This window comes from Trematomus bernacchii, unplaced genomic scaffold, assembly GCF_902827165.1.
Source record: "Trematomus bernacchii unplaced genomic scaffold, fTreBer1.1, whole genome shotgun sequence".
Lineage (NCBI taxonomy): Eukaryota > Metazoa > Chordata > Actinopteri > Perciformes > Nototheniidae > Trematomus > Trematomus bernacchii.
The window spans coordinates 1,893,004-1,913,924 of NW_022987803.1; the positions used below are offsets into that span (position 1 = coordinate 1,893,004).

The 20,921-nt window shown below is 42.7% G+C and overlaps 1 long non-coding RNA gene across 2 annotated transcripts; it reads right to left on the reverse strand.

Annotated features, from left to right (window-relative positions):
• Positions 1–6,064: 6,064 nt before the first annotated feature.
• On the reverse strand, positions 6,065–10,277 carry LOC117498537. Of its 2 annotated transcripts, none has more exons than XR_004557587.1 (3): positions 10,022–10,276; positions 9,872–9,943; positions 6,065–6,103 (listed from the first exon to the last, which is right to left on the reverse strand). It is a non-coding gene; the product is annotated as an uncharacterized LOC117498537 (long non-coding RNA). The 2 variants fall into 2 exon arrangements; XR_004557588.1 differs by having other exon boundaries at positions 6,070–6,103; positions 9,868–9,943; positions 10,022–10,277.
• Positions 10,278–20,921: the final 10,644 nt, after the last annotated feature.

Consider the following 20,921-nt stretch of genomic DNA (forward strand, 5'->3'; position numbering starts at 1 on the left):
CGACTTTTGCTTTATTTTGCGGGTTTCGGCATTATGCCATGGAGCTAGTCTATGTTGTTTTATTTTCTTCTTTTTCAAAGGAGCAACAGAGTCTAATTTTGTTCGCAGCGCATCTGTAGCACTATCAACAACAAGATCAATTTGGGGTGGTGTACATTTTGTATGAGTTTCCTCCCTTACATACAGACAAGCTAGCGAGTTAAGTATTGATGGAATCTCTTCCTTAAAGTGGACCTATCATGCTATATTTGAATAATATATTGTAGGGCCATACCTATATAAAACATGTCTGTGAAGTTTTTTTTTCAAAATACCAAACAGATCATGCATTTTAGCCATGCCTCATTTCGCTCTATTTGCTCTTTTCCAGCCCTGTTTTTGCAAGGGCTGATTCTGTGAGAAGTCTTCTTCGCTGCTTTTGTGGCAGACTACAGCGCCACTTACAGGCCTGGCATATGTACTACAGCGTCTCCAGCGCTTTAGAGCGGCAATGGCCGTGGCCCAACCCCCCATTCCCCTGATAGGTGGAGAGTTGCCCATATAGGCGGAGCACCCCTTTTCTGACGTCAGAAAAATTCAAATCTGTATCAGCTCCGTTGCAGCCCCGTTTTTAGACATTTGGGTATAGAAGAAAAGAGAGAGGCAGGGCCGGACTGGGACAATAATGGCGCGTTTCCACTGCAGCGCGGAGCCCAGCCTCGCTTGGCCTCGTTAGGCCTTGTTAGGACCGGCTCACTTTATGGCACGTTTCCATTACAGTTTAGGAACTGGGGTAGTATCTATAGTAACGCAGTGTAGGCGGAGCAACGCTGCTTAAAACTGCCGTGACGTCATCTTCAATGCGACACAACAATGGAGGATGTGGAAGCGATCGTTTGCTTGTTTCTTGCTGTGTGGCTTCTTATCACAACAAAGAGGCAAAAGTTGTTTCGAAAGAGGCAGCTTATAGCAAGACGAGGTATAGAAGAAGCTGACGCAAGAGTTTTGGCAGTCCTACAACGCCGCAGAGACTACAGGACGACTCGACTCACTACTACTACTACTTCTTCTTCTTCTAGACTACAATGCTACTTGGTAAGCTAACGTTCGCTAACTAGCAATGTGTTTAGGCTCACACTCCCTATATGACCAAAGTGTTTCATGTATTTAATTAATTGTAGCTACCACTTTTACGTATTAAAATATGTATGCTTTTGTTTGTGTATTTCAGAAGTTACGTGTATTTCAGAAGTTACGTCGCCGCCTTAGACCATGTGTTTGGATGCTCGACCGAGTCGTGGCAACTACTTTCCAGCTTGCACCAGGAACATTGGTGGGGTGAATGCTGGCTATTACATCCTGGGAGACAATGCCTATCCCTTGCAAAACTGGCTCTTAAAACCCTTCCCTGACACTGGACGGCTGACAGAAGAACATGTGACATACAACAAGAACATTTGCAGAGCACGGGTAGTGGTAGAAAACACTTTTGGTAGACTGAAGGGAAGGTGGCGTTGCCTCATGAAAAGAAATGACTGTGATGTGAAACTTGTGAAATCAATGGTGCTGACATGCTGTGCTCTGCATAACCTCTGCGAGAGTCATGGAGAGACCTATGATGATGGGTGGGATGCAGCAGCAGAGCCAGGGGTAGCAGTGGCACAAGGTGCAGAGGAGGAGGGCAGGGACATACGAGAGGGTCTGATGCGCTACCTGAATACCTAGAATGTATAATGTAACACCTAAATATTCATTGTATTGTATAATAAATATAATAAATTGTTTAAAAGTTTGAATGACCGTAATAAACGGACCTTTGTCTTATTGAAAACAAATGTTTTGACCTTTAAGATTTGTATTTGAGTACCCCTGCTTTAGATGCTAGGGATCTTATGTTTAAGAGACCACATTTAATCATCCTGTTTTGTTGCACTGTAGTAGTTGTTACATTTACGTTTATTAAATTATTATGTATGACACCTCTATTAGGTTTTACTTTAAATTGTCGTTGGGCAGACACACACACCGTTAATATTGGGTATTTTATTGGGCTCGGGATTCCTATGAATGACTGCCCAGGAGAGAGCGCAGAGAAGCGTATAAGACTGCGACTCCGCCTCCTGGTCTCAACTCCAGTTTGTCATGGATTAAGTCCACAAAGCCCTGAAATGTTTGCCGAAATGAGAGGAGCTACCTCTTGCCGGTCCGCACCGACTAACATGGGCTTTACTGTTGCTGAGTTACTTTCTAAAATGCGGAGCCAGGCTTCTATGCCTATGATTGCCGCCTCCAACCTAGCAACTATACTACATTTAATACATGTATCGGTACCAGTAAAGGAGGTAGGGAAGTAACCAAACATGAGACAGGTAGAGCAGGAAATAGCACCCGAGGGTGGGGAAAGAGCCATGGCTACACTGTAAAATATTACCATGATTTCACAATATTTAGCTGTAATATTTTACAATAAATTACTGCTTTACCACTTTACAGTCTTTACCTGTAATGTTCACAATATAATACTCTCATTTTGAATTTCACAGTGAAATCAATACAGGCACAGTTAATTACTGTGAATGTACAGGATAAATGATTACCAGGATTTCACAACATGTTACTGTATTATTTCATAGTAAAATACTGTATTCAGACCATCCTCTGTGATAACACAACAAATTAAGTGATTTTCTTGCTTTTATCGCTCTTGCTTGGCTTTAAATACTAATTTCTTTCTTTGGTGCAGGTTTTACTTAAATTGAAAGGGGCACCGCTGCATGTGCCTTAAAATAAACGATGCAACATATAAATCTATGTGAAATTGAAATTGTTGTCTTGGCTTATTGTTTTCAGGTGCTTCCTGGGCATTAATCCTGAGACGGGCTCAAAACCCAAAAAGACGCATGGCAATTTAAACCCCCATGTCAGCACTTTCTTCAGAACAATGGTTGACTTTCGAGTGGATGTCTGTGTAGACATGTGTTACGTGCTCCCCTCCTTGTTTTCTTTTCTGTCTCCCTGCTGCCCAGGTGCACCTGGTCTGCCCCTGGCTCCGCCTCTGCCCAGGTGCACCTGGTCTGCCCCTGGCTCCGCCTCTGCCCAGGTGCACCTGGTCTGCCCCTGGCTCCGCCTCTGCCCAGGCGTTCCAAATTCCACTCAGCCGTGTATATAAAGAGAAGCGGGAGGAGAAGGATGTCTCGCCTATCCTAACGCCGGGAGACACTCTCCTTAGAATACCTCTTTGCCATTTTGAGCTGTAGGCCATATTTTTGCAGATGTGTTTATGTTTAGCCTGGAGGACCTGGTAGTCCAGTTTTCGTGGCTTTATTTTGTTTCCCATAGGGTTTATATTTGATTTCTGGTTAGGGGGGGGGGAGCTCTGGGTCCTACGGTCCGTGGTGTGGCTGGCTCGGGTTCCCTCCTTCTGTTTGTTCCTTTTGGCCAGTCCTCCAGACCTCTTTTTGTTTCCCGTTTCGCTTGTGTGAGCAAACGGCTGATTATCAATAAATGCTCGTTACCAAGTACCGGTTATTGCGTGTATTCTTTCATGGCCACTACCGGAGTAGAGGTTGGGGCTGTAACAACATGTCCAAGACACTGTGAAATGTACATTGCACTTCAATGGAGTAATAAAAAGTTAAAATGGGCATTTTCTTTGTTTTTCTTTGTTGATTGAGCTCATTGAATTGTGTAGTTATGGTAAAATTCCAGTTAACTAGTCAAATTTACAATATATTATCATATTATTTACATTTTTATATTTACAGTAAATAACTGGCTACTGTGTTGCATTACTTCTACAGTAAAAGTGTGAAAATACAGGTAATTACTGTAATTTATGTACAGCAAGGTACCATAATACGACAGCTCTGTACTGCTATATCACAGTAATTCCATGGGCATGGCACCTGTAAAGTCACAGTATTTAGTTGTACTTTTATTCTAATTTACTGTAAAATATTTACAGTAAATTACTGTGAAATCCATGCAACTAGTAGCCAGTAATTTACTGTAATTTTACAGCCAAACATTTTACAGTGTAGCTATCAAGCTAAAGTAGCTACCGTTTAGCAAACCCGAAAGGAGTGTAAGCAACTGTGGAGTTACAGTCGCTAAGTGAAGGAGAGTTGTGAGTGCTTAAGCTGTAGTAACGTGTGATTACAACGTCAGGTAGCTGCCGTGATCAAGAATTTTAAAACGATCGATTTAAGATAATATAAGCTGTCAGCAGCAGAACAGGCACACAGGATACCCGGAGATGACAACAACAACCGGAAGGGACAACACGCTTACCGCAATAGTGAGGGTCCGTGTGCAGATGTCCTAGCATGAGCATTAATGCTCCAACATGGCCACAACATATAAGGGCCAGACAAAACAGATGTTGCAGGTCGCAGAGGCTTCAATGTCAATGAGTGACACGGAGCAGACAGAACAAGATAATACTGTGTCTAAAGAAAAGGATACACAGAGGACACGGCGATGCCCATTCTTCCTCCGCAGGCTGAGGAGGTTCAACATGGACTCCAGGATACTCTGCAACTTCTACAGGTGCACCATAGAGAGTATCCTGACCTTCTACAGGTGCACCATAGAGAGTATCCTGACCTTCTACAGGTGCACCATAGAGAGGATCTGTCACAGTCTGCTCCCTCACTCACCTATTTTCTGCATTAACATTCCTTAGTCACCTGGTAGTCACATCCTGTTTCTGTCTCATACTCTGTTACACCCATTAGCTCCACTAGTATATAGGCCCCCTTCACTCTCACCTCAGTGCCAGATCGTACTTCGCAGCATGCAGTTCTTTCCAGCAATACCTCCCAGATTGCTCTCCCGGTTTCGAGCTTGCCTGTCCCTGACCAGCCTACTTCGCCTGTTTCCTGACCCTGCCTGTACCCGGACTATTCTGCCTCGCCTGCTCCCTGACCCTGCCTGTACCTGCGTCTCCCGTCTCGCCTACTCCTGGAACCCTCGCCTGTCCCCGACCAGCCCTTTGCCTACTGTCTGCCGGTTTGTCTTACACAAGAACTTTTCTGTGGAAACAAGTTTTAATAAAGCTGTTTACCGACTTTCCCTGGTGTCCCGTGTGTTGCATTTTGGTTCTCAGCTCGTTCGTGACAGGATCCTGACCTTCTACAGGTGCACCATGGAGAGGATCCTGACTCTACAGAGGGTGGTGAAAACTGCACACTGCACCAGAACGGAGCTGCCATCCATGGAGGACCTCTACTCCCAGCAGCTCAGGAAGAAAGCCCTCAGGCTTATAAAAGACCCCCATCACCCCAGCAACAAACTGTTCTGTCTGCTGCCGTCTGGCAGACGGTACTGCATCAGGACAAAAACCACCAGACTCAGGGACAGTTTCATTACACAGGCAATAAGACTGCTAAACTCCTGAGCTTGCCCTATTTTTATTGTTTTTTTTATTTGTTTAAAGGGCCCATGTCATGGCCATTTCCACTGATCATAATTACATTGTTGAGGTATACTAAAATAGATTTATACTGTGCAATTTTCCAAACTCACATTGGTTTCGCATACAGCATCTCTGTAAAGTATGTGTATTCAGTAGTATTCACTCTCTCCACTAAACGGCTCGTTGGAGCTCTTGCCCCCCCCTCCCTGTGAGCCTAGTGTGCTCCGATTGGTCAGCTCGGCCACTCTGTTCTGATTAGTCAACCACCAGAGAGGCTCCGCCCATGTCTAACAGTGCTTTTTTCGGCTCGCTCTCGGAACATCAGTCTTATAATGGCGTCGGTACAGCCGTATATTTTATACGCTAACTAACCGAACTGTACCTACAACTGTTGTTATAGAAGAGTAAGTTATTTTTACCTGTAATAAACTACTACTGTTTGATGAGAAATCAAATCATGGTTTGCTATATATGAATGATATGTTATAGGAGCAAATAATTCAGGCAAGAAAGGATAGGCCTACTAAGTATTTCCATCAAACTTTATTTTTAGAAATGTACAAAATGAACATAAATATACATATATACACGGTATATCATCCATTCCTCCCCATTGTCGGCATCTTGCCTATCGCAGCCGGGGCTTTTTAGGACGAGGCCTCAGTGTGGTAGTCCCGTCCCCGTCATGTATTGTCGGCCAGGATCTGTCTGGACGAAATCAAATGCAAATCACAAAATATTAGAGAAACTTAGTTGTTTTAGATTCGTTAGTAGTAGTTGTGGTAGGAGTGTGGATCTATCTAATCCATCTATATAATCAACACAGTAAGCTTGCCAGCTAATATGCTAACCTAGCTTTCTTGTTTACCTTGTTAGCAAACACGATATGAACGTTAGCTCGGAGGAACGGCAACTATAATGTAGTGTAATAAACTACTATGAACAAAAGCTAGTGGTTCATATTAGGCTAGCAATAACGTGTTTATAATTGCAATCTTATACGGGTAGTCTGCTACATTCGGTCATTCATTGTAACTGGCATGAATACAATGTTTCCCGCTAGCATGTATAGCTAGCCTCGTTAGCTATACATGCTATCAGCGTCGGAGGAAAGCCAACTGTAATGTACCGTCCTTTGGGGGTCTGTGAGCAGGCAAAGAGAGGGGATTTCCCCGTTGTCTCTGCTGGAAGTGTGAAATAAATTTAGTTGTTTGATGTTCGTCAGCTTGCCAGCTGGATTACAATGCTAATCTACGTTTGCTAGTTGTTCAGTTGTTCAATATGCTATACTATACTATGAACAACAGATAGTGGTTCATATTAGGCTATCAAGCACATGTTTACAATTGCAATCTTATATGGGTAGTCTGCTACATTCATTGTAGCTGGCATAAAAACAATGTTTTTCCGAGCAAACTCATGTCTAGCTCTTAGTAGCCTTGTTGTTTAGCTCGGTAGCATACACGCTCGGAACGCCAGCTATAATGTAATTACGTTTCGCGACTAACCGTACGGTAAATCACCTGGAGTATACTGTCTATGAGTATTTCGTGTGTGAATGCAGACATTCTCCTGCTATGAGATACATGTATGTAAGGCCATCTGCTGATATTAGAGTTGATATGGAAACGCTAGCAACTTAGTTAGCACAGTTAGCACTGGCTTAGCAGTCCGAAACACGCTTACACATTTAAACAGTCGTGGTAGATATTGTTAGAAATTAAAATCAATGTTTTATGGCATAATTTAGTCTAAAACATACCGTCAGTTTAAAAGCAGTCTTATGAAGAACTCATTGATTTCAGTATTGTGTTCACACCTTAAAAGGTGTGAAAGGAGGGATTGTTAGAAATTAAAATCAATGTTGATGTGGCGTAATTTGAATGAAATACACTGTATTTAATTTAAATCTGTTTTATTCTGAAAACCGAAGATTCACAAGTGACTTCCGGTTTTCCGCTGGTGAATTTCGTCATTTCCGGTTAGCATTAGCATGTGGCGAAATGCTACGTTTTCAAACCGTGAATTGAAGGTGAAATAACGTGATGTTGTACACTAAACACCCTGGGTTTAACACTCATTTATTGACGCTAGAATGAGGTTTATTAGGGAATGTTTAGATGACCACAGACATCAGAGTGATGTAATTCAGCAGCAGAAACCGACAGGATTTGCATTGGACACGCCCCCGTCGGCCAATAGGAGAAGACTACAGTTGATACCCGGGAGACACAAGAAGCATCTCTCTCTCTCTCCTTGCCCCCAGCTGACCCAGGACGGACGGGACCAAACAGCTGGCAGGGGCAAACCACCAACGAGCACATTTCATTTGTATACCACCGCATCTTTTGTGTAATTAAATGCTGTTAACTTTTATAAGCTTGCCTTGACTCTTTTCAGTCTCTCCTGCTCTCGGGGTTCAAGAATCACTAACAATTGGCAACCAACTGTAAGGATGCGTGGAAGGGTAGGACCCAAATGCAGACTATCAGAAAAGGTAAACGGTCTCGAAACAAAAACGAGCTTTATTCTAAAGCTGAACAATAGCATGGCATGAAACACATAGGTTCTATAGAAAACTGACCGTGACCAACATGGTGGGAGACAGGAGAAACAAACAATGAACCGACAGGGGAACACAGGAAGAGACAAGACTAAATACAGAGAGGGGTAATCACAAGACGAGACACAGCTGGGGTAAGGGAGGCAGAAACACAAGGGCAACAGGTGAACACAATCAAACAATCAGACACACCAGGGAAACTAAGACAGGAAGGCAAACACAGGAAGAAGGAACAGAGAAGACACGAGGAAAACATTTCAAAACAAAACAGGAAACCAGAAAAAGACAAGACAAAACACAACACAGACAGATCGTGACACCAACGAAGGGACTCTGAGACTGGAGAGTGCTGGAAGAGAGGAAAGCTGCAGCTAACTAGCATCACAACAGGCGGCAGACAAAGGATTTTTTGGCTGGGCCTAAATCAAAGGTGAGACGGTTACCTGTTTAATTCAAAAACTGTATAGTTAAATAACTTACATTAGGTGCAAGCGTTGGTGGTGAGTAGTAGATTGATCTGTGTTGTGATTGCGAGTGGTGCGGTTTTGTTTATAGTGTTTCTTCGGCGCCGCCCGATTAATGTGAATATTAAAGACCTTTGGGAAGGCACTAGAGGTTATCTGGTTTACATTGGACTGGCTCCAAATAGTGTTAAGATCTCTGGGGAGGTACGAGCCATGATCTGTTTTGCACTGGACTGGGTCCGTTCATGTTAGTTTATATGTTTGATGTGTTAAACCGGCGTAGTCTCGTTTAATAAAGTATATTGTGTGGAGTTCTTAAGCCGAAAAGTATATTTTTGTGTGATGTTCTAAGCCGGAAAGATTGTGTACAAGATTGGTATAAGATCAGCTTTTAAGGTCAGCATCTATAGAATTTAGAGCTAAGATAAATGAAGTTTGTATTGGAGTGTTTCAAGCAGTGTGGTTTTCAATTGCATCACATGTTCCCATTGTTCCCCTCCCCTTCCCCCAGTCACATGAGGTTAATGCTATACTGCTAAGCTAGTTAGCTAGCCAGTTGGCATTACTAGGTGGTGAAATAGTTTGAGTAAAGATACAACTGGTAACTACTGGAATGGTGGATACACAGGGATGGTGTAGATGAACATTGAGAGTAGATTAAGTTGTTTTTGTTTTTCATGCTTTTCATAGAAAGTAATTTTAACTTTATTTGGGTAAATAAACCGGAAGTAGGTTTATGAACCGGAAGTACTCGTTGATGCATTTGAAAGGAGTTAAAAATAAGACAGCTCCCCTAGCGGACACACCATTACAGTTAATGCATTCTTCACCACACACAGATAAAGATTACATGTGGTTTCTCTGAATTGAAGTATTGTAGTTATGACATTTGCATAATTTCATAAACTTCAGAATACACTGTACACAGTTTATTTGGATTTTCACCATATTCCTATTTTCATATTTTAAAGGTCAAAACCATACACTGTACATTTTTTATTTTTTAAATTTCTGATTTTAAAATTTGCATAATTTCTAATTTACTTTATTAATCTTTTATTAAAAACTTCAAAAAAAAAGATGACCAGATTCTAAAGTTGAGTTCAGATGACATAGGATACTTTTATAAAGAATACAAAGGTACTATTCAGTGGATTAGTAATTCTTCTTTGATAAACTTCATAATTCCATCCAAGTGAAACATGTCACTAAATGACACTAAGTTAAGAGCATTCTAAATGCCAGGCTCAACTGCAGATATTAAGGAGAGGGTAAACATCAGGTCAGATGCTATGACAGCGCCAAAAGCTAGACAGAAGACATGGAACAGAATAGAGAAACTGTTCGAGCAGTGGCAAACGAGAGGATTGATTCCAGCAGATGATAAACCTGGACCAACGAAAGCCCATAGAAAAGCTGTAGTTGAATATGAGAATGGAGAATACCTACAACAGCAAGAGGCATGGATCAAAGCCGGACGACCCTCGTGGTATGGACCTGGAAAAAGCGCTATGAACAAAGCTGAAGAAAGAAAAGCTAGAGTTACAAGTCTGATACTCCATCTAAAATATGCCAGCCAGGGATTGACAACAAGCTTACATTTGGTAGAAGCAGCAGATCTGCCAGTAAATGAAGACACAGCAGAAATAACAGAAGAGGCTCCAGTTATCCAAACTCCAAAGCAGTATCCAAGCCTGACCGAAGTGTCTCCTCCCGACATATCAGAGAACAACCCTTCTCACCAAGCTTCAATTCAAGCCCCAAATGTGAAAGAATTGGCGTATGAGGTAAGAATCATATCCAGTGTCAACCAGCTGATGGAAGCAGAACTCATCAGAGAGGAAGAGTTCAAAAGAAGAATGGAAGCAGAACTCATCAGAGAGGAAGAGTTCAAAAGAAGAATGGAAGCAGAACTCATCAGAGAGGAAGAGTTCAACAGAAGAATGGAAGCAGAACTCATCAGAATGGAAGCAGAACTCATCAGAAGAATGGAAGAAAGACAAAGACAAGAACAAGAAGAAAGGAAAATATGGGAAAAAGAGCAAGAAGAGAAAAATTACCGAACTGGTTGCTCTCCTGAAACAACACATTCTGCAGATGAAAGAAAACAACAAATAACTAAAAAATGGGGAGAATCTCAAACAAAACGCCGAACAAATTACTCTCCTGACAAAGACTATTCCAAAGGAGATGAAGATGAAGATGACGATGGCAGTACACAGTTTGTAACCAGTAGACACTCCCCCTACCAAGAACAGTCACAGCAACGACGCAGATTTGCATCTCCCTCAGAGAACAATAGTAAGGACGAATACCCTGGGACATGCCCCAAAGCTGGAAGAACCAAGACCAGTGCACATACCTCCATGCCATTGATAGCGGCTGAGAGAGGAGGATTTGACTACCAACCATGGGCTCACAGGGACATGGAATCATTAGTGGCAAAGCTACCTCCACTCACCCAAGGAGGTCAGAAGTGGGTGAAAGATCTGGAGAAGTACACTGTCCAAGACCACCTGTGCTTGGGAGACATGAGGGCACTGCTTAGACGGATAGAAGGCAGACTAGAGGCAAGAGCAGTAGATTTCATGGCCAAATGCACCAACTCTCCAGATGACACTTCATTCAACAATATCAGGTCGAGCTATTGGGCTGCTATTCGTAACATCTACCCGACAACACGCAGTTTACACGCCCTCAACAGCCTGAGAAAAGAACCGGGGGAGGACATGCATACCTTCCTGAAGAGATGTGAAGGAGTGTGGGAGGACTGCACTGGAGAACGACATGACGTTTCTCCGGCTGTCGTAATGTTGTGGAAGAACGCGGTCATTAAAGCCCTTCCCCGATCAGTGCAGGTATGCCTGGAAGCCGTGGTGAGATTAGAAGCTAAACTCCCAGAAGAATGGAAACAACATCTCATTCACCACGACATGACATACCAGGCAACACAGAGGGAAAATGACGAAGTGATGAAAGCACTAAAACTAAGACTTTTGAAGATGCAAGTAGCTGAGAAAGATGCAGAAGCTGAGAAAAATGCAGAAGCTGAGAAAAATGCAGAAGCTGAGAAAGATGCCGAAGCTGAGAAAGAGGCCGAAGCTAATAAAAACAAGAAATCGACAAAGCAGATGGCCATACTAGCAGAGAAGGCAGGGCGAACACCTCCAACAGTTCAAACTCAGGAAGAACCAGAGAATCAAATGCAGAACCAACAAAGCGGAGGAGGAAGTTTCAGAGGAAGAGGTTTCCAGAATGGTGGCTGCTACACACGTGGTCAGACGTCACATTGGTCCAATGAATGTCCCACACAACTCCAGCAACAGCAAGCACCTGTGTATCTTCCTACCGAAGTACAGCCACAAGCACCACAGTATCTTCAACAGCAAACACCTGCATATCCTCCTACCCAAGTACAGCCGCAAGCACAGGTATACCCTCCCATACAACAAAAGGGACAATGGAGAGGAAAGCAACGATCAAGAGGGAGAAGGGATGATGGCTGCTTCATATGTGGTGATTGTAGACATTTGGCCAGAGATTGCCCCACTCAGCAATATCCACCACAATGTAGCCCCTCACAATACAGAGGAGAACCAGTGTTAGATATTAGGAAAATTGAGGCGGAAGCATATGCCAGGTCCATGATGAATATTTCTGTTGGATCAGGTGATTGGGTGAAAGTAAAAATCCACAAGATGAACTCGTTGCAACCTGTATGGAGTGGACCATGGGAAGTTGTGGAACGCACTGCAGATGCACTCCGGATCAGAGTTAACAAAGGAACATGTTGGCACTTTCTTGCAAATTGTGTAGCTGTACCGCCACATTTCCAGAAACGGCACGGCAGTTAGAACTGATTTTGGAAAAACTGGTACAACACAATAAGTAATTGAACATTTTTAGGTAAGGCACCACCAGAGTAAAAACACATTTTTATACTCAAACTATTTCCAAGTCATAGACAAGGAATTTAGATAATATAAACAAATGTTCACCAAAAGTAATAAGTATAATGGAAAGTAGACATAGGCCTACACTTGAGTCAATTTACATTACTGTGGTCTGATTAGTGTCCTCTGCAGGTTTTTTACTATTGTTCTAAGTAACAGTGGGATTTAAAATATTGGAGAAAGTATGGAGATGTTCTTTCGTAGTGTGGGGAATGTGATGCTTGAAACATGTAAGTATTTCAATTTATAGGAGAAAATGGTTTCTTGAAAGAGTTATGTTGGGTAAATATGTAACAATGGTTGAAATAATTTTTAGAAGGAGATTTTGTAATAACATTAGTAGACATTAATTGTGTTGTTTAGATGGCATTTAACAACTAAGACAGATAGTATGATTAGAAAAAGACAGAGTGGAAAGGGTTGAATTTTTTTAACCTCAGTGTGCTAGACTTCCTATAGGTAATGCGTCCCGAGACCTGGACTCCCCCTCTGAGTCAGAAAGGCTACGACCCCGACCCTCCAAGCTGACAAAAGACCTAACCCAACAGGAGACTCCTCCTTCTCCATCGAACAGACAGAGAACCAGAGCTGAACCAACAACAACAACAAGACTGCATCCAGAACTGCAGCCAGAACTAACTCCACCTGTGGCATCCAGAACCAAACGGCATGCTGACATACAGAGAGATACTCTCATCGGTCCCTCAGACAGGACATGAAGTTCCAAGCTGAGCCACGAGATTTGGCACAAGAGCAAAGTGTGGGACATGAGAGCAGAATCCGCCCTCCATAAAAACAGTAGAGAGACTGTAAAGGAGGAGATGAAATGCAAAGCAGTACAAGAACAGTGGCATGATGTGGGCTGCAGATGTAACTGGGCCAAAGGCTGCCTAAAAGAGTTACAGCCGATGGATTCAAGTGCTGATGGACTGAAGACAGAATCAGAGGAGTTGGCATGGTCGATTGGAAGTGAGGAGGCCGGGGTCACGGCTTGAGAAAACCAGGGGAGGAGAACAGGAAAACGGGAATGAGTGAGTTTACACATAAACACACTTATTCACAAAACGCACATAAAAGTGACCACATTTAAAGAACTTGAATTGACTTAATAAATATGTAAAGACAAAAAGATGTATTAACCATGAATTAATCAATTGGTAAATTAAAATAGCAGTAAAGAGGAAACTATTAAAGTAAAATGAGAATCATCCTAAAACACACTGAGGGATAAAGGGGGAGACATGATGGAAACATTCACTACACTTTAAGCAGTGGGTGTTTTGGAGTACAGAGTAGAACTATATTCTTCAATCTTTCCATCAAGAGATTCTTATTCATGTGTGAATAAAGTGGTGATTTAATTTGTTACAATATTGATCTACAGATTAAAGGGATAGTTTTAGGAACCACTGTATAAGTTCAGACAAATCTTTATTTGTATGGATAATGTTAAAGGGAGAGCTAGGACCAAGCCAAATATAGTATTCCAATCTAAAGTATTGATTTCACCATTGTGGCATAGTTATTACCATAGGAGGGCTTTAAGATGGAAATATGAAATGACTTCTGTTTTAAATCCTTGATGAAGGAGGGAGTAATTCCTGCATGTTCGAACACCCAAGGTTCCACACACTGCTGAGGGGATTAACATTGTTTTTTAAGTAGACCAGAAAAGGGGTTTAAGTGACATTATAAGGAGTTATGAAATACATAGCAGAGCTACACAGATCCTAATAATGTTTTGACTCAAGATAATAGCCACATGTACATAAGTTTCTGAAATAGATATTTTAGACATTTTAATACTAATTAGGTGTAAATAAACTGCAGTAGTAGTACTATAAGGAAGTGAATTTTGTACCAAATTTCAAGAAAGGTGGGAGGCAGAAGTCCCAATGAAAAGTTAGAACCATCTTGAAAATCATAGTTGAAATCATGAATGAATAAGGAATGGCGCTCCGCATATGACATATTTTTGTAGATAAAGGGTACCCGCCTATGCTGAATTACCTCTGAAAAGACTCTGCAGAGCATGACATGGCCAAAAGACCGAGACCAAATGACCTTTGACCCTGACTGACAGTGTGACAAAAGCACTGTCAATGACTGACTCTGGGGTGTACCTGACCGAACCTGACTTGACAACCAGACGGTATGAGTGTGAATGAATGCCGGCATGTGATCAATGTAACTGCATGATTCTAAAACAATAACTAACCAAGCATTTTTTTGGACTAACACATTATTTTGGAGCTCCAAGGGAAACGAGAGGTTTCCTATAATTCCACAAAAAAGGGAAACCGCACATGGGACCCGTTTCTAATCTACTTGATGATATTTTACTCCCACAGGAGTTGGCGTTTTGCAAATGGAAAAACTCAAACTATAATCTGAAGATTCTGTTTCTTTTAGGACTGAAAGATGAAGAGAAACACTTATTTTCACTGAGGTGTTTACTGTGGAAAGATAATAATAATAATGGATGTAAAATTGCTATGTCCCTAACCAAAATGTAACTGAAAGTTTTCTCTCCTCCCCTCCCAGGATTTTATTACACATGAGTTCATGTGTAAAAAGGGGGAGTGTGTATAATGTATAACGTCAACATGGCTGTCAAATTCACAATTTAAATTTTTCTTTTAGGGATTGAAAGAAACCTTCCGCCCCAACCTAGATGTTCAAACTGAGCATTGAATGATAGTTTTTGAATTAACCTGCTGCATATCTGGGGATAAGATACTGTTTGATGAATGTTGACATGTTTCTAAATATTGATTGCATTTTGAACAGGTAACACAGATGCAGAAGCAGTGGCCAAGGGGCTACTGTGAGAGATGTAATTCCAGAATGGAATACCAAAGAAGTTGACCTGTGATAATGACACAATTTTGTAATATTTTAACAGACATTAGAGTAACTGAGGTTTGAAATATAGAAAGAACATATTACAGTTAAGCTAAAACATATTAATGTAATGACACATAATTTAATTTAGACAACATCTTGTAACTAGCCTGGTAAAGAAATAGAAGTAAAAGCCATAGACTTTATTGTTTAGGTCATTATGGGGATATAAATGAACACAAGGGCAATTTAAATGTATAATAGAAAGACATTTGCTGACAGTATGTTGGAATTCTGTAATCATTTTTCAGCTTGATAATAGACATGAATAATGAATGTGAATGAATGAATAATCATTCACTGACAGTACCATGACTTTAGTTGTTTTGAATCCATAATGAAATTATATGACATAAAGTTAGTGTGTGCCTTTACCACAAACAGGAATAGTTCATTGTTATATTTAGATTTGAAAAAGATTACAAGGATTTTATTTAGGAACAACACAGATGCTCATCAGACATTTCCGAGCTATTGAAATATGTTATTTAGTTCACCATGAAGATGTTTTATTTTGTTTGTAACATATGCCGAGTATTAAGATTTAGATATCAGCAGGTTCTGAATTATTATTCCTCTGTCCCACAACCAATAAGAATGTGGATGGGGAGAACTATATCTGCTATAACTAGCAGAGATTCATAAATTACACCAGAGACACAGTAAAAGGATGACACAAACAGTCAGATAAAAACAGACCGATAGAATAGCGCTAGACATTAGTTGAAAAAGGGAGTGTATGCAACACTGAAGAGGATAGGATTGTTTAAATAAAGAGTAATATTTTCAGATAGTTTTATCCTCCTTATATTTTGTGAAAGAACAAGTGCCTTTACACCAGATACAGTATGAAGATGATATATATGATGTGAAAGGAGGGAGTTCGACGTTTTCCATACCAAGCTAATTGCTGCTATTTTACGAAGTGACATTAAAAGTTTAAGCTAGAAGTTATGCACAAATGAAAAACTTCGCATTTATGATGAATATGTATTGTTCCTATTTGTATTTTCTACCCTTTATGAGTTATGTACTATGCAACGTTCAGATGAAGAACTCATTGATTTCAGTATTGTGTTCACACCTTAAAAGGTGTGAAAGGAGGGATTGTTAGAAATTAAAATCAATGTTTTATGGCATAATTTAGTCTAAAACATACCGTCAGTTTAAAAGCAGTCTTATGAAGAACTCATTGATTTCAGTATTGTGTTCACACCTTAAAAGGTGTGAAAGGAGGGATTGTTAGAAATTAAAATCAATGTTGATGTGGCGTAATTTGAATGAAATACACTGTATTTAATTTAAATCTGTTTTATTCTGAAAACCGAAGATTCACAAGTGACTTCCGGTTTTCCGCTGGTGAATTTCGTCATTTCCGGTTAGCATTAGCATGTGGCGAAATGCTACGTTTTCAAACCGTGAATTGAAGGTGAAATAACGTGATGTTGTACACTAAACACCCTGGGTTTAACACTCATTTATTGACGCTAGAATGAGGTTTATTAGGGAATGTTTAGATGACCACAGACATCTGAGTGATGTAATTCAGCAGCAGAAACCGACAGGATTTGCATTGGACACGCCCCCGTCGACGCCGGCCAATAGGAGAAGACTACAGTTGATACCCGGGAGACACAAGAAGCATATCTCTCTCTCTCCTTGCCCCCAGCTGACCCAGGACGGACGGGACCAAACAGCTGGCAGGGGCAGACCACCAACGAGCACATTTCATTTGTATACCACCGCATCTTTTGTGTAATTAAATGCTGTTAACTTTTATAAGCTTGCCTTGACTCTTTTCAGTCTCTCCTGCTCTCGGGGTTCAAGAATCACTAACAATACCTTGTTTGATAAATACACAAATAACAATGCAAACTTACAGGTTGTGTACCCGAATCTTCCCCTGCTCCAAACGGTCCAAACAAACTAGGAATAGCATCGTCCTTCAGTTTCAAATGCTGTGCATATCCGGCCTCAAACTGGGCAATGTTTTGTAAGCTTTCGTCTGTGAAATGCCGCGCACACAGTAACGTTCTTCGAACCTCTGAAGGAACAGTGTTAAAAATAAATGTCAACCACTGACTTCGTCGTGGTTCTTCCGTCGGTAGGACAAACAGCTCAGATTTCTCCTCACATTTCAGGAAACAGGTCCTTGGCATTGGCATGACTGGATCGATTGTGAACTGAACCAGAGCTTCCAACAGTAAATGTTAGGCTGGCAGAGGGTGCGGCCAGCGCCGCTGGGTGTGGCCATAGCTCTTCCGGATTGGTCCATTTTGTTGAAGAATCAAATGGGCAGTGACGTATCTCCAACGAGGCGTTTTGGGGAGGTATTTTCTGTGTTAGAGTTTTACTCGCTACAGGGTGTACTTTGAGGGTTTTGACTCTGCACACCGTTTACATGCATAAAAACCTTCGTAACACACAAGGGGACGGGTAATAACCGGAAAAGCATGACATGGGCCCTTTAATGTCTTGTATATATTTACATTAGAAACTTATGACCCACGTTTTTCATTGCAAAACTACACTGTATTTGAATCTTTGAACATGCTAAGACTTGCTAAGGAATGTGTTACGCTTGCGAATAGCAACCTCACTCAGAACGGAAACAGGAGTTGAAACAGGTTTCATTGCAAAACAGTGCACTGGGTCTGTGAGTAGTGGCCGTAGTAGTAAGGGCGGATACACACACACACACACACACACACACACACAAAAAACCAACACAGATGGAAAACAGGGAAAGGAGGTAGTGCTGTGGATCCTCACAAAACGAGTGATTTAACACCCTCAGCAACTTAACTACAATACAAACCATACAAAGGTTAAAAATTGAACTGCAAATTAATAAATATCATAGGTGTTGATCACCATTGTACCTTTTCTAAGCAAACTTTCAATGTGATTCTAAAACTAATCCAGTCCCAGAAATGCAGCTATTACTGTAGGTGTGCCGATTCAAAGGGAGCTGAGACCTTAGTAGCCTTTGACCAGGATCAGTAAGCCATTATTGTGATGTCTGAGTGAGTCTCTGGCTGTAACAGCAGCTGAAGGCCTAATGGAAGATAGCACAGAGGTAGTTGCACCAGTTGCTGCATCACTAGAGCAGAAGCTCTTTCTCTGTCTGTGTAACTGGTTCATTACTTCCACTCTCATCACACTTTGACCCACCAAAGACGATCCATATTCAATCATTACACAGCCTCCATGTGTGCAGTGGGTTCAGCCAACAGCACGGAAACACTGTGACTGAATTATGTACGCATACAGGCTGTCATGACTCTCACAGTATTCACCTACAGTAGATGCTCCATGCACTGTTCCTCTTTCTCTGGATGCTCTGTCCTTTTTGGGTCCACCCAGCATATGGTGGCTGACTCAAGTCCAATACCTTGTTTCTTAGTAATACACAGGGCCGGTTTTTGGCATAGGCGACATAGGCGGTCGCCTAGGGCGCCAGATCTAAGACCAGGAGGCGGAGTCGCAGTCTTACACGCTTCTCTGCGCTCTCTCCAATAAAATACCCAATATTAACGGTGTGTGTGTCTGCCCAAGGACAATTTTAAGTAAAACCTAATAGGTGTCATACATAATAACCCCTAATACAAGTAAATGTAACAACTACTACAGTGCAACAAAACAGGAAGATTAAATGTGGACTCTTAAACATAAGATTTCTAGCATCTAAAGCAATATTGGTAAATGATTTAATATCAGATTATAATATTGATATATGCTGTCTCACTGAAACGAGGAGTTATGTATTGTAACCCTGGTTATATAAGCACAGGCGGAGCCCTCTACTGGACTCTATGGGTACTACTCTCTATCATGCTGTGCGTGCTTTTACCTACTGAGTTACGTAAACGTAGCCGGCCAATCGGGGCGAGCCTACCTGAATGCGCGCGCAGGCCCACAGTATATAAGGCGGCTACGCCCTCCGACCGTCATCCTACACCCTCTTCAGCGAGTGGCATAGGACAGACAGGGCCCCCAGGTAGAGGGCTCCGCCTGTGCTTATATAACCAGGGTTACAATATGTAAACCCTCGTTATATCTCACACAGCCCTGATGTATAAACGCCCTGTCGTCCAACAACATCGACCCATCACACTGTCCCTGACTGGCTTTTGGCTAACATCCACCGCATCCCCACTTCCTCCCATTCGGTTGTAACCGTGGAGAAGTCGGGGCCGCAGCTTGGATAAGGCACACTCACACACGCTTACCTCGTGTAGAGTGTGCATGGAAAAACAGTGCGGAGACTCTGTATGGAGCCTACTGCGCATCATGTTCCCCAGTTCCCTAAGGAGCATGGGAAAACATAAGTGCACCACGTCCCCCACACTCACACACGCTTACCCCGTGTAGAGTGGGCATGGACAATAGTGAAGGCGAATAGTGAGGTCCTCCAGCCCTGTATGGGGCTGATTGCGCACCATGTCTCCTGAGTCCCTAAGGAGCACGGGAAAAAACACAAGCGCATTATGTCCAGGGAGGGTCAGATACCTACTGACCCACAGCCCCCCCACCCCCTCTCACCAGTCATGTGTTGCGCCGGCAAGCACAGACGACGAGAAGGAGCCAGACATGTCCAAGAGATAAAACTTTATGAAGGGGCCTGGCATAGACCAAGACGCCGCCGTGCATATATCTTCTACACTCACGCCGCTGAATAAGGCTGTTGACACACCCAGAGGCCCTCTGCTGAGGTGGGGCCTGCCATTCGCGGGGTCGGGCAGCCAGGGACATCACGCGTCCAGCTGCGGCGGCCACACCGTGGGTCAGATTGCCTCCACACATTGCCAGATATCCAGCAACGGGGGCGAAACGTAGGCCGGCTGCGCCGGACGCACCGGGCCGTAGAACCCCTGACGAAGGCGGCTTACCGGCCTCGGTGGCAGTGGTGGGGGGAGCGGTAGGCCCACACGCTCCGCCGCCACAGTCATCACCGCAGACCCGGAAGCACCAGACAACGAGGCGTCCTCGTCGTCTTCCTCCTCGATGAACGGGGCCGCCCGACCCGCCGGAATGGCGAACATGAATGGCACTTCCCCCGCGACATCCTGTTCCTCCATTTCCACCATCTCGAGATCCTGGTCCTCTACCTCCTCCGGCGAGACATAATATGCCTGAAAATGCTCCAGACGATGCCGGTGGCTGAGCCGTGGGAGCATGCGGGAAGCATTGCAGGCCGGAGACTGGGTCAGGCCGTCCTCGGCGTGGCCAGGCCCCAGACACTCAAAGCAGAGGCGCTGGAAAGCAGTAATTCTCTGTGTGACTGTCACACAAGCAACTAATGCATATCCCCCAAGCCCCATGAGTGGATGTGTTTCAGTCTGAATGGACACTGTTTGGCTCTAGTGAAGCAAAGGCTAACATGCTAACAACGCCGTTATTAAAGTTTCTCTGGTATTAGATGGGTGATGTTAGCATAGCAATTTAAGCTAATCTGATTATCTTGACTACTTGTTGCTATCATAATTGTGGCATAAGCCTTTTCCTACAGGCATATTCTACCAACGTATTTTTCATTATGATTTTACCTCTGATAGTCTGACATGGCAACCAGTGTAGCCCATGTATTGATTCCATCCGATAGCTGCTATGATAACAGCGAACGTATGGTCCCTATGCCT